At 42.1% G+C, this 21,753-nt stretch overlaps 1 protein-coding gene across 2 annotated transcripts in view; it reads right to left on the bottom strand.

Annotated features, from left to right (window-relative positions):
- TJP1 (tight junction protein 1) overlaps window positions 1-21,753 on the bottom strand; it is a 141,394-nt gene that overhangs the window by 98,169 nt on the left and 21,472 nt on the right. The gene's annotated exons all lie outside the window — the stretch shown is intronic.

The following is a 21,753-nucleotide window of genomic DNA, read 5'->3' as shown; positions in this document are numbered from 1 at the left end:
AATTTGTTTGTTTTTAAGTGTGAGAGAGCTGGGAAGACCTCGACCCGAACTTGACCAGGTCTCTCGTTGGGTCCTGTCTGCAGCCCTGATCCCCGCCTCGAACTCTGCTCTACTCAACCCGGGCTCCTTCACAGACACGGTCTCCACACGGGCAGCCGTGGACAGAGCCGCACGACCATTGACAGATGCTGCACCACGGAGCATACCTTCCCTCCAACGTTCAGGTACCCGAACAGACTGCGATCTCAACTCACCTCCCTCTCTGGCTGCGGGGGTCCTTTAAAAACATCTGGGTTTCTTTTTGTCTGAGCGTGCATCTGAGTGTGTGGCGCGGTCTTTAAGTAGAATTGCATTAAGTGTTTTTATTTGATCATTGTAAATCTTACCCGTTTTATTCTCGCGACAAGTCTGCTCTGTGTCTCCTTTGTAAGTTGCTGTAAAATTGTCACACCAAATCTTTCTCTCATCTTCCCCTGCATAACATTCTCAATAAACCTGTTCCTGTACCACATACATTGTCACTTTATTGTAAATAAGTTATTGTAGAAATGTTCCCAGTTCGTTTTTGTCTTTTCCATCATTGGTCCAGCATGGTTCAGATCTGAGTTTTAGCCGGGTCTTTATTCCCGATATACTGTTCATTCTATCCGGTACGTCCTTGGTAGTTCCGCTCGGCTGCATCCGTTCCGGATCGGGCAAGGCGTACCGAGGGCATGGTTCCCTGGGAGACAACACCGCGTGGTTGATTAGGTAAATTGGTTCGAGACAAAAAGACCCTACGCTACGCGGTGGAGGTATTTGCGTACACGGTCGGTTAAGTGACCCTCCGCCTCACGGAATTATCCGTGAGCGACGGCCTACAATTCCGAGAGTCTGGTGGAAGATAACGCAACTTCCTCCACCTAGTGGTCACTCTCGCCACAAATACACACACACACACACACACACACACACACACTACATTTTATAAAGCTGCCATCTCACCATTGTGCACAAATTCTCCCATGCTATTCCTCAATGGGCCAACACCACTTTTAACCCTTCCTGTAACTCCAGTTCTGTTATTTTGGACTTGATAAACCTTCTGCTTATCCTCAATTTCATTACGTACCTCCCCACTCAACCACCCTGGTCTCTTTCTGCCTCTACCTTCACATCTCACTGGAATACGCCTACTCTGCACCCTACACATTTGTTCCGTGAAGGTTGCCCATTTCTCCAGTGTGGACCGCCCACTCGTCAACTTTACCCAATGTAAAACTCCCAAATCACTTCTCGTACCCTCAATGTTTGCACTCCGAAAATCCAACAGCCTTACACCACTATCCCGGATATCACATCTCAACAATAAAGGTGAGACCTACAATACAAGCACCACATTATTATTATTATTATAACAAAAATAGGACTTGCTTTCAACAGAGCAAAGCAGTTATGCATAGAATTGGGAATTTTGGTTAGCAAGGCAACAGTGCCATGAGCATTTCTGTCCACCTGCTGCCACAACTATGGAACCAAATAAAGGAGGAAGCAAGCACATGTTCATCATCACAGCAGAAGCCCAAGGCAGACATCATTATTGTCCCCATGTGCTGCATTCTAGCAACAGCCATACACAGGTAAAACTATTACGTTTTCTCAATAATGTGCAAGGAATAGCACCTGCAAAGTTAATTTCCTTAAAGTTATGCAACTATTTACAAGTTTGCACATCTTTGTAAACCAGGAAGTAGATGCAGTCATAACTATGGCATGCCACTGTGCAGAGGTGTCCACAACGTATACTCGTATATTACCTTTACGCATCATAGAAGGCAAGTAAGGCCTGACAGACATCAGACGTGATTGTCTCGAGTAAATGGCCCAACATATATAATTCTTTCAGATGCCCAACAACATTGCTGTTGTTGCCAAACAGCTCGACAAGCAAAATAAGAGCAAGCGGCAACATTTGAGATGAACGTAATGACACGTCACGTCATGACACTACTAATGCAACACAAACAAAAGTCGGCTGCCACAGCATGCTTGAAGGGTTGATTATTAAAAGTTGCAGCTCAACTCTGAAAACCCGTGTGGGAATTATACCCACTTGCTGATGAAGACGTGACAAGTTGTGCAAGAAACAAGCAGGAACCACAACAATGTAAATATCCACCTCACGACCCTGATGGATATGCCTGGTGTTGGCTTAATGGTTAGGGTGGTGGGCTTGGGATCTGAGGATCTCGAGTTCAAATCCTGCTCGGCTGTTGAATTAATACCAGGTGGGGTTGACTCTGCCTGTCATCCTTCCGAGGTCGGCAAAATGAGTGCCAGCTTGCTGGTATCCTGTGTTGGAGTGGTGACCTGTCCAAGATTGTGCCCAATAGCCAAGATTGCTTAGGCAGCACCAACGCTCTGCACAGAGTATGGTCCCAATGGATGGATGGGCCCTGATGAACGAGCACCATTATGTTCAGATTGGATTTTTGTTCCCCAACAAGTCATTCCAGAATCAATGCTTGAACATTTCAACAAAAATTAATGGCATAAAAAGAGCTACAGTGGCTGTGAACAAAAAAGGAACATAAAACTAGAACAGCACACACCACTCTTTGACGTCGACTAATAGGCCTCCACCCACATTACTTCATCATTATAATACTTGCACCAAGTTTGATTGAAATCCCTTCATCTGTTCTCAAGTATCACATTGTGACCTGACCAATTGATGCTGAAATCCAATCAGTTTGTCTTTACATTATTATACATACTTGTATCTGGTTTGGTCAAAATCGAATCACTGGTTCATAAGTTAGCATGGTAACAGAATCTTTACTGAACATGACCTCCGACCTCGACTCTAATGTTTTTTCAGCTTATCTTTGCATTATGATGCATCTTTCCAACAAGTATGACTTGGATCACTTCAGCCATTCTAAAGTTGTCATGGACACACAGGAGAGACAGACAGACAGAGACAGATAACTGGGTGGACAAATGGAAAACACAATGCGTCCAGTGACTTCAATGGCAGAGGGATAAAAAGAAGACATAAATGGCTTTCACCACCCACTCCCCCGATTGATGATCTTTTAGAATGTGCAATGCTCCCCAAAATGATTTACTTTTTTTTTTTTGTTACTCATTATCCACTGATCTGCTCACAAATTGAAAAATGCAACTTTCTGATTCTTGAGAAATGCACACGCACACACACACACCTTGACTCATATTTTGTGTTACAGCCTGAATTTAAAAGGGATTAAATGTCAATATTTTGTCACTTATTTACACAAAATACCCCATAATGAAAGTGAAAACATGTTTTTAGAAAGTTTCAAAAAGTTATTAAAAATGAAATACATAAATATCTAATCGACATAATTATTCAGCCACACCCTTCTGAATCAATAATATATATATATATATATATATATATATATATATATATATATATATATATATATATATATATATATATATATATATATATATAGTCCTTTGGAAGTGATTATAGCTCTGAGTCTTCTTGGGTATGTGTGCATCAGCTTTGCACATTTGGATTTGGGGATTTTCTCCAATTCTTCCTTGCAGATTTGCTCAAGCTCTGTCAAGTTGGTTGGGAAGCGTCGGTGAACAGCAATCTTCAAGTCTTTCCACAGATTCTCAATGGGATTTAAGTCTGGGATTTGGCTGGACAACTCAAGGACTTTCACGTTCTTGTGCTGAAGCCATTCCAGTGTTGCTTTGGCTGTATGTTTGGGTTCATCGTCATGTTGGAACGTAAATCTTCGACGCAGTCCAAGGTCTTTTTAACTCTGAAGCAAGTTCTCCTGAATAATTTGCCTGTAGTATTTGACTCCATTCATTGTTCACCCTATCCTTACAAATCTCCCAGTCCTTGCCACTGAAAAGCATGCCCATAGCATGATGCTACATGCTTCATGGAAAGGATGGTGTTAAAAGGGTGATGAGCTGTACCTCATTTCCACCACACGTAGCACTTTGTTTTCAAGCCAAAGAGTTCAATTTTCGTCTCGTCAGACCACAATGTTCTGCCTCAAGCTCCCAATCTTAAACGTGCCTTTTTGCAAACTCCAGGCATGCTGTCATGTGCCTTTTTCCCCGGAAGTGGCTTCTGTCTGGTCACTCCTCTATAAAGCCTAGATTTGTGAAGTGCTACAGAGATTGTTGTCCTTCCGGCATGTTCTTCCATCTCAGCCAACGAAATCTGACAGAACTACAGAGTGGTCATTGGGTTCTTGTTTACCTCCCCGACTAAGGTCCGTCCCTCTTACCCAGTTGCCAAGTTTGGTTGAGCAGCCATGGTGTTGGTCCGAATTACTCTTCCTCCAGGAAGAGTCTAGGTAGTTCCATATTCTCTCCATTTCCTAACGATGGAGCTCACTGTACTCTTGGGAACTTTCAACACTCAAGAAATTATTTTATACAAATATACCCTTAACGAGATCGATGCCTCCTCACAATTCTATCTCAGAGTTCTACGGACAGTTCATTGGATTTCATGGACGAGTTTCTGCTCTGACATGCACTTTCAACTGTGGGACCTTATATAGAAAGGTGTGTTTCTTTCAAAATCATGTCCAATCAATTGAATTTGCCACAGGTGGACTCCAATCAAGCTGTAGAGAAATCTCAAAGATGATCAAAGGAAATTGCATGCACCTGAGCTCATAGTAAGGGGGTTGAATACTTAGTGACGCATGACATATTTCAGCTTTTCATTTTCAATTAATTTGTAAAAATTTCTCAAAAAAAAAAAATTCCCACTTTGACATGATGGGCAGGGGGTCACCGAACTGCCACGCAGGTACTCATGCATGAAGATAATAAATAAATATGTTCTTCAAAGATGCTCCAAAAGCTCAAAAGCGTACGAGCACAAGAGGCTTTTGATGGAAGGTTTGCTCAGCTAATGTGGGTAAGATTCTTCCGTGATAATTCTGATTATTGATATTCTGTGATATCAAAATTTAAGTGCACAATATTAAGTTTATAAATTACAATATAATTTACAAGTTCTATCATAACTTATAAGATTAAAATAAAAAAAGAACGGCTTGCATGTGTCTTCTGGAGCAGACATTGAGAGAGCACTTACAGATGAGCAAGATGCACACCAAGTTGAGAAGTGCTTGGGAAAGCAGATGAGCATAGCACGATCGAAGCTGACAAAATAAAAAAATCTGGGAGTACCAAACGGTTTCTGCCAGTACGGAATGGAAAACCTAATTAAACAAATTGTGTGAACCCCTGATTATGGGGTATTTCTTATGATGTGTAAATTTTATTGACGTGTAAATCAGACAAAAAAAATTAAAATAAAATAAAATAAAAAAAAAACTTCATTTTATCCATTTAAAATTCAGGCTGTAGCAAAAAAATGTGAAAAAGTCAAGGGGTGTGAATACTTTGTGAAAGGAATTGTGCATCTCTAATAATAAATATCAGTGTGTGTTAGTGCGTGTCTCCTTCATAGCTCCAAAACCTTGAAACCAAAAACTTTACTGTACATACCAAGAGATCTCCAAGGAAGGATAAAATGAAAATTGGGTGTCTGAGTAAATTATCTTCAAAAGGGGTGTTTTAATTAACAGCCTTATTTCATTATCCTTCATCAAGGCACATCCATGGTCACCTCGCTGAGGTCTTGATGCCCCATTTCTTCTGGCCTGCTCTACAATGCCTCAACTAAGAACAGGCCCAATGGTTTAACAAAAAAAGGTTATTTTATTTTTTATAATTTCTTTTTTCTCCACTTTCCTCACTCATATCATTGAAATATAAACATCGTCGACAGCGTTCGTGACTTTAATTTCTGCACGTGCCATAATCTGAAGGATCTCTTAATCCGAGCCAAATTTCAAAATTTAAACTTCTTCCTTGACAGCAGCAGTTCAGACTGCTTTAACAAAAAATAAAAAATAAATAAAAACAAAAAGGGTTTTGCCAAATTTGGACATTGCTTGACATTCCAGGCTTCTCTGGGTGCCTGGTGTGTATTATATATATATATATATATATATATATATATATATATATATATATATATATATATATATATATATATATATATATATATATATATATGACAAATCAGTGATCGCTAATCGCTTCCCAAGCCAGTCGTTCCTTATCAACCATTTCATTGGAGTGCTTGCTTGAGCGCTTAAGCCACTAGGCGAGCGCAATACAAGCTACTTTGTTGTTCCTTTCAAAGCCATGGCCGTACACGGCAAAAGTATTCGCACTGACTGAATATATCAATCAACTTGAACAAATTCAGGCTCGACAGCAGTCCCCTCAGGCTTGTGGCTCGCTCACTGAAAGCGTGCAATTTCATTCTGACATTTCGCCTTTTTGTACAATCTTCTTTCATTATATGACCCAGCACTTCGACAGAGATACATATTAAAAATATATAATTAAAAAAAAAAATTAAAAACACACAAAGGACCACCTGTCCTGATGCTCACCTGGATTAGGAGCAAGTCACTCAAACCCCCAGCAGACCTTCTTAGACCCTGAATTTTTGGATGCCGTGAACAAACGAAGGTACATCATGGGTGATGAAGGCTGTGGTCATGTTTCATCGAAGTAATGCGTGTCGGAGAAGACAGCAAGTATCTATTTTTGGGGATCAAACCACCCCCTCCCCCCCCATAGACCCACCTTAATGAGCACAGATTTTGATGCGGTCAATAAATCTTCATTCGGAATCAGATATGAAGCTTGTGGCCAAGTTTCATCAAAATCGTGTGTTTGGTTCAAGCAATAATAACTGAAGTGTTTACGGACTGACTCACCGACAGACCCACCGACTGCTCGATCTCATAAGCTCCCCAGACAAAAGTCCAGGCGAGCTAAAAATTACACATTTCATTTTTAAAGGTTTCTTCAACCATTACAACCATTTTGTTGGAGTGCTTGCTTGGAGCACTCTTCATGCTTCAATCTTGACATGCTTCCATGGCGATATCACAGCACAGTTTTCCAGGGTGACATCTCCGCAGTTGGGAAGGCAAAATAAATTATATGATCACAATGAGTAAAAAATGTTTTCATTTGTTACAAAGCAATGAATCACCACATCGTGGCAGTATAGCTGAGAAGTACGCACGCTCGCTCCAAGCTGTCTAGCCTGGGTTAGAATCCTGACCCAGCTATAAACAGTCATCCCAGTGTTTCACAGGCAGTGAGAGTAATCAATGTGTGTGCCATCTCTCGGATGGATGTTAAACTGGGTGTCACATCTGCCGGAATCCCCCCTCCTTTTCAACATACCCCATTTCATTCAGTCCTTTACTACCCCCATTCCCTTCTCCACAAGTCTCACGACCAAATGCACGTGCCATAACCTGAAGAATCTCTTAATCTGAGCCGAATTTCAAAATTTTAACTTCTTCATTGACAGCAGCAGTTCAGAGTGCTTTTACAAAAAATAAAAATAAAAAAGGTTTTGTCCAATTTGAATATTGCTTGACATTCCAGGCTTCTCTAGGTGCCTGGTGTTTATATGACAAATCGGTGATCGCTAATCGCTTGCCAAGCCAGTCGTTACTACCCCCATTCCCTTCTCCACAAGTCTCACAACCAAACGCAATTTGAGACTCCTTCCTCACATTTCCCCCTCAAGTTCCCAGGGGTATTTGAGGGGGACATGAACACCAAATGCAAGACCAGAACCAACTCCCCTCACGCTTACCTCCTCCCACTCCCCACCTCCTCACTCCCACAGTGTATAGCAATGTTTGGTGAGGGGTCACGCTCCCCCCCCCTTTATAGCTGCCCCCTAGCTCCGCACCACTCCTTACTCCCCCACCAATCCTCGCTTCACCCTCCCTCCCTACATTACCCCTTAAAATCCCTGTCAGTGAAACAAATTTAAAACGGCATCTCCAGGGGGTATGATAAAAGCTTAACTGAGGATAAGATGATGTTCCTTGTAGAACAAGGTAAATCATCTTATCCTCACTTAAAACAAGCCTGTCTGGTTTTGTTGGTGTTTTGAATTACACAGTGAGAGTTGTTTTGAATTATGCGGTGGTGTTAAAAATATATATATTTAATAACATGGTGGTGAGGTGTTTTGAATTAAGTGGCAGCGTTCGTTTGTCCCACTGTAGTGACGTGTGGTGAGGCAAGCATAGTGAGCCGATCCACACTGGTGTAACATTATATATATATATATATATATATATATATATATATATATATATATATATATATATATATATATATATATATATATATATATATATATATATATATATATATAAATATATATAAATATATATATATATATAAATATATATATATATATATATATATATATATATATATATATATATATATATATATATATATATATATATATATATATATATATAATAGTTTGAACTAAAATGTAGTGAGTTCCAAGGAGTGTGCCAGGTATTGGTGATATCATTATCACCGTACAAGGTTTGCAACTTGTTGCACACAGCGAATCATGCCAAAGTGTCGCACATATGACAGTGCAAACAAAAATGAACTGTTGCCAACGACATCACGACGTCGACCGAGAGTTTGGTTCCTTTTGCCTCCCCCACTCGGATCCAGAAATGCTCGGTACCTTAACAGTTGGTTCTCAATGCAAGAGCTCCTGTGTCAATTTCATTGTTCAGATAGTTCGTTCAAAGCAGGGGAAAGCAAGCTGTTTGGGCAAGGGAAGATGAAAATTTGAATTTGTTTTTGAAAACACAAGAAGCACAACGTATTACTGGCAATGATATATTTGGAAATTTGCATTAGGTAATGGCAATGATATAACCATTACTTTATTATTGGAGAAGTAAAATTTTTCTACTTCCTGTTTTTTTTGTTTGTTTTTTTAAAAAAATAAAAAAATAAAAAGGTAATTTGTAGTTTAATTATTAAAACACACCAAAAGGGAGGAACGAAATGTTATCTGCCACAACACAGCTACTCCAAAAAGTCATCACAATTCCAGCACCCGAACACTCTCCAGACCAAGGAAAGCAAAGAACCACAAAAACACCACATAAACCAGTTTCACCATATCCTCCACATTCATTGACCATGCAATGATCAAAATCTCAAATTTGTGAAACAAACATCAAAAAAAAAAAAATCACAAAAAATGGCAAGTATCGGATTTCTAAATGACGCTGCCAGTAGCACCATGAGAGGAGTCTGCGTGAGGTCATGCTGAGTGTTTGCGAGATAAATCCCTCCCTCTCCTTCAACAAGTGGGCACACCTAAAGTGGATAAAAAGAAAAGCAAACCAAACTACACTCAAACAAAGCATCTCCATTTCTCAAGACGAGCACCCAGAACACAGCATCCTCACAACTTGTGCCTTATTACTCTGAGCCATGACGACACAAACATGGATGATTAGCGTCAGAAAACTGGCTGCAAATAAGGTTTGTTTTTCAAGAAGCTCGATGTTCCCCCAAATGAGTATGGCCCAAAAAAAAAAACAATAATCATCCAAACCAGTGGCCTTTCTGAACATTCGACTTGCATTTATCCAAATTCTGGAATGAACAGTCAAACCGGTTTTTGGAATTTGAGAACAGGTCTTCGATGCATGGAAAATAATACGTATTCACAAAGGGTTACATAAAGCTGTTTCTACTACTAGTCTCAAAGAAAATAAGGAATTTTTTTTTTATGTACCTTGACTCTTTAAAGGTTTTTTTGGGGGGGGAGGGGGGGGTTAAGCCATGTGAAAACGGTTTCCAAATTGCACAAAATATATATATATACATATATATATCAGGAAATTTCTAACATTCACAGAGCGATGTGAAACACCAAAACTTTGTTCCACCCACATTGTGCAGATGGCTCTGCAGAACAGAGATTGGCAATTTACCCAGGCAACCAGAAACAGCTCGTCTGGGTAGCCGCCACAATGCCACGACAATTGTACTGCTTGTCCTGAGCTGCGTGATGCATAGTCACGGTATGAGCAAATAAATACATGTTTGGAAAAGTAAGATCACTTGGTGTTGGTCTCACTGTGCAAGTCAGTTTGACCATGAAATGGTGAGATTATGAAAATGCAATTTGAAGAACAAGGATCACTTTTGTCAAAATATGTAAAAATTAGAAGACATACCCATCAAGCATAAATTTTGGAATTTGCTTGGATGGGAGCAGTGTGACCACTCCTTGGCTTTTTTCACAAGATCTTGGCATCTTGGTTTTCGATACGTTTTCTTGGCGTATAGGCTTTCTATTATCATCGCTTTTCTGAAACCTTGTGAATTCTTGGCTTTTTTCATTGGCCTACCTTGGCACTTATGAAAATGAGGAGTGGTCACACTGGATGGGAGGGCCCCCGAGAGCAAGGCCATCCCATCATAGTTGGGCTTGAAGTACCAGCCACTGGAACATCCACAACATCTGGCATGGTGAACGCTTTGAGAAAGGTTTACTTTGGACTGGGATGGATGGAATGAAGAGGTGGAAGTAAATCTGAATGCCATTTAAGCAGAATTGTAAGTGCTAATTATGCTGACGAAGTTTGGTGATCTCTCGTGAAGTGCTGAGAGAACAGAGGAAACGGGACAGACAACATCAATCATATATCTACATAATTTGCAAATTTTCCCTCAAAGGTAAACATAAAATGGAGAGAGCCATCAAATGAAGTTGCTGAGCTTCGTGACACCTCAACTTGGAAGAATACACTTTTAACATCAAATTCCAAGAACAAGCCGAACAGAGCCTGGCCAAGATATTTGTCTCGGTGACCTGTTTCATACACCGGGGATACTCCATTAAAGTTGATCTGCATGCATGCACAAACAGACACAGTAGCTTCACTTATCTTTTCGTCGGGAAAGCATGACACCAATAATAGGGACCATCTATATGATGTTGGTTACTCTCCTTGTAGCTACTCTAATGATGCTTACCGATGTCTTCGGTCTGTAGTTGTTCCATTGGCTTTTCAACCAGTGTTTTCACTTTACTGATTTACTGCAATCTTGGTCCACCCCCTCCCCCCCCCCCACCCCACCACACCTCCACACCTCCACTCCTCCACTCCTCCACTCCTTTCCCAATCTCCCAACATCTACTCACATGGCACAATTTTACCCCATATGAACAATTAAATGCACTTAAATTGACACACAACCTTCCACACTTGCACCACAGTTTGTACAAGTTCTGGGTTTTCTGTTCCTTCCGCAACACAACAGAGAAGCATCAACACACGTTTACTGTCAAGTTAATTCACACACAAAAATCAAACTCGACCCTTGTCTCTCCTAATCTCACAAGATACTTCACAATGCAGTGATCAGTCGAGTTCAAATGATGGGTATGTAAAATCTCACCCGCTATTAATTGCTAAAGGAACAGCTATTGGTTGGGACTTCAGTCCAAGGATGCAAATAGTTTTAAAACACAAACATGTGCAAAAGATAAAAACCACTACATTCCCAGGATATCAACATTATCTCACTTCGGATGACAGAGGAGGATTTTTACCGAGTCTATACATGTCTTCATGGTGGTGAATAAAGTTTTAATCAGACAACTCCCGATGTTCCTTGTACAGTTGTACATCTCTTAAAATGGAGTAGAACTTGCGCAAAAACAAATTCTCCTCGAGATCAGAACCAGTTATTTGTGATAATTGTCTATTTTGCTACTTGTTTCTCCCTGCATTCAACCACCAATTTATTTATTCTAGCAAGTTCCATTCTTGAGATATCTAGAAAAACCAATTTTGTGACCTTGACTCTTCATCTCCTCAGACCTTGAAAAAAAATAAAAAAATTAAAATAACATTTTTTAAAAAAAATAATAATAATCACAAACTGGTCAACACTTGGAAAATGTCTCAACCCTGATACATCTCACTCACTCTCTGTCTCTGTCTGTCTCTCAGGAACATACCGTGAATCCTTCCATCGACTCTCTCAACAACCCTCTCTCTCAAAGAGGTTCAGTAACTCAAACTCTTGGGTCCCACTCTCAAACATGATCTCTCTTGACCAAGCCTTATTTCAAAATTGGTCTCCAAAGTCAGACAGACTGGGCATCCTCCGTCGTGCAAGGTCCTTCCTTCGCACACCTGAGCTCCTATCCACAAACAAGGTTTTCATCCGCAGGTTGGAGGACTGCTCTCCCCACTGGGCTGGAGTCCCTGCCTCATCTTGCTCAGCTCAACACCGTGGAAACCAAGGCTTTCAAGATCATTGGAATCTCTAGCGATGAAGGTGAGTCTATAAGCTTATCACTTCGTCATCGTCGACAGATCTGTATTCTTCGGATTCATTTCTGGTCTTGCACCCTCTGCTCTTACATGCTTCCCTACCCCCTCTCCCCAGGTAACTGCAGGACTTGTGTGGCACAACAGCAACCCCCTCCAATTGAAACTGCCCAAATCGAGTACAACTGCTCACCTCCACTGATTTACTCCTCTTTCTTGCCACCTATGGAACCACCTACCATCCTCTCTTAAACCTCAATCTTCTCTCCAAGTCTTCAAGACAGCTGTTCCACTCCCATCTCAAGTAGTAGATATTTTCTACACCCATTAAACCACAGCCCCCAATCCAAAATTTTGCATATGTATCCACCTGGTCCACTCTTTGCATCCTCCTTTAACCCTCAGCATGACCTGCATCCCTCGTTTGTCCCATCTCCTACTTTTTCCCTCCACCATGTTGTTGGTGTTTCCCCTTGGTATGTTGTGTCCTGACCTGTTCTGTGTCCTTGCTCTTCCATCAAGCCTTGACCATGGATATTAAAAAAAAACTAATAAGTGATCCTCCCCTCCCTTCCCCTCCCAAGTGTTACCTCGTCACTTCTTAGCCTCAGCCTTGCTATGAGCCACTTGCGAGGGCTTTAAGCCCATGTTAATTCTCATAAGCAGCCTCCCAGTCAGGAACCATTCACCTTGTGAAAACAGTATAAACATGCCTCGAGTGGGGGGCAGGGAGAAACAGTAGAGCAAGCCGAAGGGACAGTGGACAGCCAAAGAGGCTCAACATGGTCCGGGATTTACTCTGTGCAGATACAGAGATCAATCTGATTGTGTCTCTTTGTGGCTTGAGCAATGTGATTTTCGCAAGCACAGAGAACAAAGCCTTTAATAAATTAGAACAAACACTTCCAAAAGTACAAGGAAAGTGATGCTGAGCTTTTACAGAATTTGGCAACAGAATCTAGGGCAGCATATTCCCATTTAACATTGCGATGATATTCCAGGTATCGGGTAAAGGAAAGAACACTTTTAAAACCAGGAATTCATCCAGGTAAATTAAACAGACCATCTCATTCAGCATCTCGGTCCCAGGTGCAAGAGGAGTTTATGCAGCTGCAATACTTGTTGATTCACCAAAACAAAAAAAATTTAATAACACTATTATCCTCACCTTCTGGTTCATAAATAATGAAAAGAGAAATGGACTGGCAGAAAAAAAAAAAAATCTATATATATATAAATATAAAGTGAAAAATGGAAACAGAAACGGTCATAACAACATTACACAGAACATGTCCTTCATCCTGGCCTTTCCTTCCTCAAACACCCCTCCCTTCTCCAACCCTCACAAAAACACCTTTCGGATGGCTCGGTCATACGCCTTTACTCTCACGATCGGCTTGTTTACGATTCTCACAAAGAAAAGTTTTCGCTACCATTTCAACACAAGATAAAACCAGTAAGCTTGTTCGCAGCGATGAAGCATTGGCATGTTTTTGTTCCTACATGAACCAATAGCTCATGACGCCAGATGAAAATTCCATAATACAGTGTTGATTCGTCTGCAGGCTCATGCCCTTGTCTATACAATACAGGTGATTACACATACTTCAGTGATCTTTCATTGATGGTGGACCTCATAGCATGAAGGAACAGACAACGAACTTGTTTTTAAGGAAGACACATTTTTCAGCATTTATACACATTCAGAAGGGCTCGCTGGATTGGTTTAGGAAGTACGCAAACTTCACTTAGCCTGGGTTCGAATCTCAACGCATCTATAAACTGTCGTCATCTCAGCGTTTCACATGTAGGGCAAGCCTGGGGTTGGCTTAACGGTTAAGGTAGCTGGCTTAAAGATGGTATGGTTTTGAGTTTGAGCCCCTATCGTATCGTTGAATCAACACCAGGTGTGTTGACTTAGCCTGTCATCCTTCCAAAATCAGCAAAATTAGTACCAACTTACTAGTAACAGGGGCACTGCATCAGTGGCACAGCCACCTTTCCAGAAAACTATGCAACCAGCAGCCGCATGCTGCGTATGAAACAACCGACCGGGTATTCATAAATATGTACTGTCCCTCGGATGGACGTTAAACTGGACGTCCCGTCTGCTGGCATTAGTTGGTGAACGTTGAAGATCGCACTGGCTCTCTTCATGAAGAGTAGGACAAGCTATCGCCGGCACCGTGAACAAATTCCAAATTCCTGCCCGAACCTTAGTCGAACGTCAGGCCTGGCCAGCTGGTTCGGGAAAGACTTGGGCCATGCTTCTCTCAGCCAACACCACAAAAACGTGGGAAAAATTGACGACGTTGAAGACGACCAAGAACAACACAAAGACGTGCAAATACAATTAATTACAAGTGATGTAATTACAAGTGAATTACAAGTGATTAATTACAAATTACATAAAACAAAAATTTTAAAACGCGACAAGCTCATTCATTCGCAGATCATTAAACTTACAAAAGGCGGACAATGCGTGCGGCATGAAATCAGTCAAACATCTGCAGAAATAAAATAAATAATGTAAATACTTGGCATTCCCTCAGTTTGACAAGCTCTGTCCTGGTACAGACTGGCCCATATCTTTCTGATAGGGTCACCATGGAGAGGCCTCCACATGGGCATTCCTCACATTCCACCCAGTGGCAAGCAATTTGCAGGAGCTGGGAGGATTAAGGTACAAAGGAATGACTCCATTACAGCTCATTTCTTATTCATAACTTGCTTACCCACAACTCAAAAACACAAAAACTCACCTTCGAAGGTAAGGTGAAGAATGTTGTGGATTACACAAATGGGGATGCAAAAGTGGGCCAATTCATTTTATATTTAAGAAACACGTTGGTGATCAATTCCAAGGAAGACAGCAATTCAGGTCAATCAGAGCAGTTATTTCCAAAGGCATATTCAAAACACGTCCACCACCCCTTCTCAACTCCCAACAACAACAAAAAACACATTGCAGTTCCAACAAGACCGAGACTTTTACAATGCAGAGCATCGCCGAGGTCTATACATTGCAGCAGATCTGAGAGTGAAAGATCGTACTGTCCTGTACATGAAAAGTAGACCAATGCATGGACAACGTGCACACACACACACACACACACACACACACACACACACACACACACACACACACACACACACACACACAGTTTACAATATCCTCTCCCATTGTCATGTTGCGTCCCTTCGAGAACATACAAGGTCTTAAGCCTTAAGGTAAGGTGTATGAGAAAAACTCGACGGTTCAACACATCGTGACATTGCGAGTTAAGGTGGGAACCTTATGGGTGGTGGATGGTCATGTCCTGTGAATATCCTTCCTTTATCAATGAATGTAAAACAATCACAGACACCTCATTAAAGGTCACATTCTTGGTCGAAACAAGGAAGATCTTTCGGTGTGATTTTTCTCCCCAACTCCTTAAAATTCTGATAATCACATCTGCGATTCAGAGTTTTAATTGAAACAAAGATCCCTTTGGCTATTGTTTCAAGCATGCAAAAGCAATCAAAATCATGACTACTTTAGTAGGCCCTAGCAGCTTACCTGATATAAAATACCTTCAGCTCAATTGCCCTGCTCAACATTACTTCTTGTAGAAATGTCTCGGCAAGAGGTAGTGGTTAAGTAAATGATTTGGCCTTTTGTCCTCAGACCCTGAGCCTTATTTGTTGAGGGTTAAAAAGTCCAGTCTCACCAAAATAAATAAATAAATAAATAAAACAGGCTGCACATCATCAAGATGATGCAGCCTTCACTGCAAGCAGGCAGCAAAGCCAAATTACAAGCAGCCCGCACAAAGCGAGATCAACACAATCATGAAAGCACACCGTCCATTGTAACCAGCAAGTAGGACAGCCTCTTCTCACTCAGGCCCAAAATGGAGGACATATTGTGACTCATGGGGAGAACGTGCCGTGGCCTACTGACTGGAAGTTATCTTTAATGTGGTGAAAAATCCAATGTAGCTCCAAGCGCGTTTTACAAAATATCAACGGACCAAAGATGGAAAGCGAGTGACCCTTCATCATTCGCAAGCTTTCGCTTGGACACAGTGCTGCAGCCTCACGAGGAAAATGACAAAATGATGGCCAAGGTGCAAGATGTTAGAGGAGACGTTCATCTTTGTCATCGTTTCAATCATGTGGAGCACCTGACTGCTGGTTACAGCATTTCTCAGAATGTGGGTGTGCCACTGATGCCGAGCAGGTAATGCTGGTAGATGGGTTTCTAAGTTAACATCGCATCCGACAGACGATGCAACCCACCACCACTTGCGAAGAAAACAGGGTGACAGCTCAAGGACAAGTGTGCCACCCTGAGAGCGATCCCATTAACCGATATGTTGGCGACGACAAGCCATCTCACGGAGCAGTTCAAGTACTGTGGTCTTAGGTGGTACAGCTGCAAGATCTATAGACGAGAACACCAATGATGAACTGTGACCTCATTTAAGAAACAGCGGAGGTGCTTTGGATGAGAAACACCTTATCTGTCCAATCGTTCATCAGCAAGCCCGACATGGCGAACAATTAATGTACAGAGGTCACGTAGAGGCCATCGTTGTTTATGCATCAATACAGGTATGGAGGGAATCAGATACAGATAGATCTTTAGGATTAAATCACACATTGCAGTTCTACAACTAGTGTGATGTGCTAACGAGAGAAAGAGGAATATGATTAAAAATTCAAATGCTCAAAAAGAATCAATAATGAATTTACAATTCATTGAAAGGTTAAAAAATTTACATTTGCAAATTGTTTTATTAGTTTCAAGAGATGAATAAAAGTAACAAGTTTTTTTTTTTTAAATCATCAAGGTAAGGATCATCAAATAATCTGTTAAAATGAACATACCTCCAAAAGGCTATCGTTGCTTACAAATGCCTCCGGGGGTGGAGGAGAGAAAAACTGCCATAACTTTGTGACAAATTTCTTCGGAACAAATCCTCGCAGAGAGCAAACCACACACATCTCTCCTCCGCTCAACCACCTTGCCGGTAGGGCAGTTCCAAGGATCGCGGGCGGCCAGACGCAAGAGTGACAGCCTGCAGAAGCGCTACGGCCTTGCTACAAAGATGCTATTGGCCGCGCCAAACATGCGACAACATTTTCAATATCGCGGATCCATTATTCATGATCTCCCTTAACCAGATTCCACGCAGGTCGAGCATGGAGCGAGCATGCACAGGAAGCGTCGGGCCCGCTTGGCCATGCCGCAGCGATACGCTGACAACACCCGCACAGTGCAGGTTAAAAAAAAAAAAATTATACCAACTAAATGTTACAACCATCACACAGCACTTCCACAAATATACATAAATTTACACTGCCAAGACCATTACCTCTTTTCAAAATACAATCATGCACGACTGCACGTCGCTTCACGTCATGCATGCTTAAACCATGGGGAAAACACTGTACTTTGGTCAAAACTCAGTTGCCTTGATAATCACACCGAGCCTGTATTGCACTTGCAGCAAAATGCTGTTGACCTCAACACATTTGTCATCCTTGCCCCACATGCAGGGAGTCGACTACCAACTGATGCAGCATCATGTATTTGGAACCTAAGATAAACAACCCCACCCCCCGCCACAGCCATTGGCATCCCCCCCTCCTCATCCATCAGCAAAAACCTGCAACACGAGGAGCAGAGGCAGCCCAACCCAAGGAGTTTGCAATGTTTTGTGAAAGTGCATCAGGTCAGACACCGATTGCAGTTCTGATATTTGAAACCTTGTTCAGGTTCTGTGACCCGCTCGACACATTAGGTTCAAGGCAGAATAGGGAAATAATAATAATAAAGTAACTATCACAATAGTGCAGTTTTGAAAACAATACCCATTATGACGGCATTTCCCATCTAATCCCAAAATTACAGACTTGGACTTCACAAATTACAGGAGATCTGAGAATGAACATGACATCCCACTCAGAGTGGTTCAACGGCACAAGTAATATTTACATGCAGCAAACTCCATGAAGAGCAAACATTCAACCCCTGTACCGACTGCAGGTGAGAGATGTAGTATGGTCTTGCAGAAATCAACGTGTCTCAACTGCGATTCAGTTCAGACGTCAATGGTTGGGATTTCCAGGGTACAAATGCATAGAAGCTCAACGTGCCATGAAATTTCACAAGACATTCCAAGATAACGTGCTGGTGATGTGTGCAAAAGAACTCACGTGGGCACACCGTTTCAGATGCCGTTTGCAATCGGTGTCCTTTGCACAACCGCTGCAGGCGGCACAAGTGGTGTGGGCGCGTGGTGCGGAAGAATTGCAAGTAATGTCAGGAGCATCGCAATGGCACGAAAAAGAAATAAAAATCCACCATTGAGTGAAGGGTACCAAATCAGCAACTTGGTCCAAAGACCACTCTCTCCTCACGACAAATTCCTTGGTTTGCTTCCAATGCCAATGGATCTATTCACGTGTGCACAACGATATTACACAGTAATACAAGCACAACCTGTAACAATCACATGGGCTGGGAGAGGAAGGTATAAGAGGTATGTGCACTCACCTCTGAGGCCTGAGCTGTCTCGTCTGGGTTTGATTCTCTAAACAGCTATAAACACTTATCCTAGTGTTTCTCATGCAGGGTGAGGCATCTCTCGGATAGACATCAAGCCGGAGGACCTGTCTGTCCGCACCGGTCACTGGTGGATGTTAAAGATCACACAGAATTTTTTGTGAAGAGTCGCTGGCATCCTCAACAAATTAAAGATTCCTGCCTGGACCGTGGATAACAAGGTCTTCTTGGATATCCATTCACACCAGGTTATGTCACTGGAGTGTGGTTTCTGCCTGGGAAGACGCTCCAAAATCATAAACAAATTCCCATTGACAGGTTGTTTGCACATCACACGTAAACAGCAGTCTTCAACACAAAGGACAACCAGGAATGGATATCACGTTGACACCCATCACTGCGCACAGCAGTGTACCGTTTGTTCATGGGACTATCGTGTTTCTTTCTGCAAGGATTCCATGAAACCTTTGAGCTTAGAACATGCCAGAACAATAACGAACTCAACTTTTCCACCTAACAGGGAACTACACTTGATCATGGTTGAAATAAAACAACATTTTCATCAGTGCGATTCAAAAGAGGGGAGCAGAAGGGTTCGGGAGGTGGTGGGGGGAGGGGGGTCTTTGGAAAATAAACGACAAAACAGCAAGAAAAGTGAAGCCAGTCATCACAGAATCAAATTATTTGGATGCTTTTTATTGTGCTACAAACAACATGATATTGTCACAGAGGTGCCTCCTATTAAAGAAAAACCTACCTGGAGATGATAATCTGAGGTCACAATTTGGAATTGAAATTCAACGAAAAGTCATCGATGGGAGGAGTGCAGCGCACGAGCTACACTCAGTCTTACACCATCTTTTGTCCCTTCTCGACCACGTGAGATGACATAAACACATGGCTGAGCAACACCGCAATCACAAAAGCACCGCTTGAGTAATGAGATCACAAAGGCACAGAGTACGACATGCGAGGAATGTGGTGGAAAGTACAAGTGGGAAGCAAAGAGGCAAAGAAACATTTTGCCAATGCAATAACATGCTGCAGGAAAAGCATGATTATGATGTCAAAAAATAGTATATCAATGGGACCACCATTGGACCAACCGTATGAGAGAGAGACACAGAGAGAGACACAGAGACACAGAGAGACAGAAGATAGGCTTTACAGTTGGCTTTCAGAATTGACCTATTCATTCCTGTTCCCATCTGAACTCTCGATGTTGGTAGGGAACCCAGGTTCAAATTCCATATAGGGCTGGCAAGATAGCCGAGAGGTATGTGTGTGTACTCGCCTTCGAGTCTCGACTGGGGTATAAACTTTCATCCTGGTGTCACACATGCAGAAATAAGCATCAATAGATTTTTCCATGCATGGGAAGGACATTAAGCCATGCCAGAAGACCCGTATGCTCAGATTAGTTGGTGGGGGGGTTAATACCCAATGGTGTCCTTTGCAAGTAGTGGAGTTATTGTCAGCACCCTGAAAATAAAATAAAAAAAATTACAAATGCCTGGCCTAACCTACAAGGGGCACTGCATCAGCAGCACAGCCATGCTCCCAGCAACAACAGGAGTCTATGAATGTCCTTGCAATTTAAATATATATTAAAATAAATTAATTCCACCGATGTGTTTGCCATACCCGTTATTCAAGTACAAGCTCCACCTTACCTGCATCAATTTACCAAACAAAAACTTTGCAGCAATGTGCGTCATCACCACTTCTTGAAACAGTGAGGAAATGAAACAAATTGTTGCAATGAAAGGTTGTAAGTGATAAATAAAAAGACAAAGTGAATAATTATCAAAGCTGCGAAACAGAAGAGAATGTAAAATGGCCTTTCCCAGCATGATGGGATAAAAACCATCGGACAACTCACCGAATTACAATCATGGGTGTCACTTGGAGGTGTTTTGACACAATACAACGATGAATGTGCGTCTCGGTGGTCGGTTGGTGTCTCCATTTTCGGGTTTGAGGAGATGGGACGGAGTCCTCCCAGGACTCAAACTATCCACCTCCGTTTCGGTAAGGGATCACATTGGGTCATGGACCAAGCTGTTCAACTTTGTTGTTCTCAGAGTTTTATTCCGAGGGCTTTCAGGATAGTCACCGAACCGCGGTCCTACTTCCCATTGCAGTTTGTTTGTGGTAATATTCCTGGGAATAGTTTACAAAATCCCAGCGAGGTTCTTTATTACTCATGTCGCTCTAATTATCACTGGTACAATTTTGACGCTCTTCAGCTTCCAAGATCTCTTGATCTCATCTCACTCATCTCATTTGTGAGGTCCTGGTATGTGTGTGAGTGTGAGTGTGAGTGGAAACAGAAGGAATCTCAGGAAATATTTTTGTGGCACACTCAAAAGCACAGAGGTGAAGGTTCAAAGGGAAGAATTCATGGTGGGGGGGGGGCACCAGGGAAGGAAGGTGCAAAGGAGGTGGGAGTGGTTCATACGAGATGCCATGGTGGATTTACTGGCAGAAAGAGACAATGTTACTCCAAAAAAGGTAAACCGAGAATAAATCACCGAATAATTGCGTTTCGAGATCATCAATTTCTTGCCGTATGACGGAGAGTTGGAAGGGGGAGTCTGAACACCTTTCACCTCCACCCCCCCACCCCTCCCATCACCATATGGCAGCAGCACCCTAGACTATGCTCAGGGGTATATTATGGAACCCAGCACGGCTATGTACCTGGGTATGCCGGGAGCACCCCACGGTTACACCCAGGAGTATACCAGGAGCACCCCACGGATAGGTATGGTATACTGGGAGCACCCCATAACTGGTTACACAGAAAGGCTTTATGGTTGGGAGGGGGGGTAAGAGGGACAGTGGTAGTATCGAATACTGGACACTGGGTAAGACGGCGTCCACGCTACAGGTGGTCTCCAGTACCAACTTTCTCAATCCCGTGCACTGAATCACCCCACTCACACATCC

The sequence above is a fragment of the Eptatretus burgeri genome, chromosome 12 (genome assembly GCF_056783735.1).
Source record: "Eptatretus burgeri isolate ZD-2024b chromosome 12, Ebu_testis_v1, whole genome shotgun sequence".
Classification (NCBI taxonomy): domain Eukaryota; kingdom Metazoa; phylum Chordata; class Myxini; order Myxiniformes; family Myxinidae; genus Eptatretus; species Eptatretus burgeri.
The sequence above is the reverse complement of the archived record's forward strand: the minus strand, read 5'-3'. Positions and strand labels throughout refer to the sequence as shown.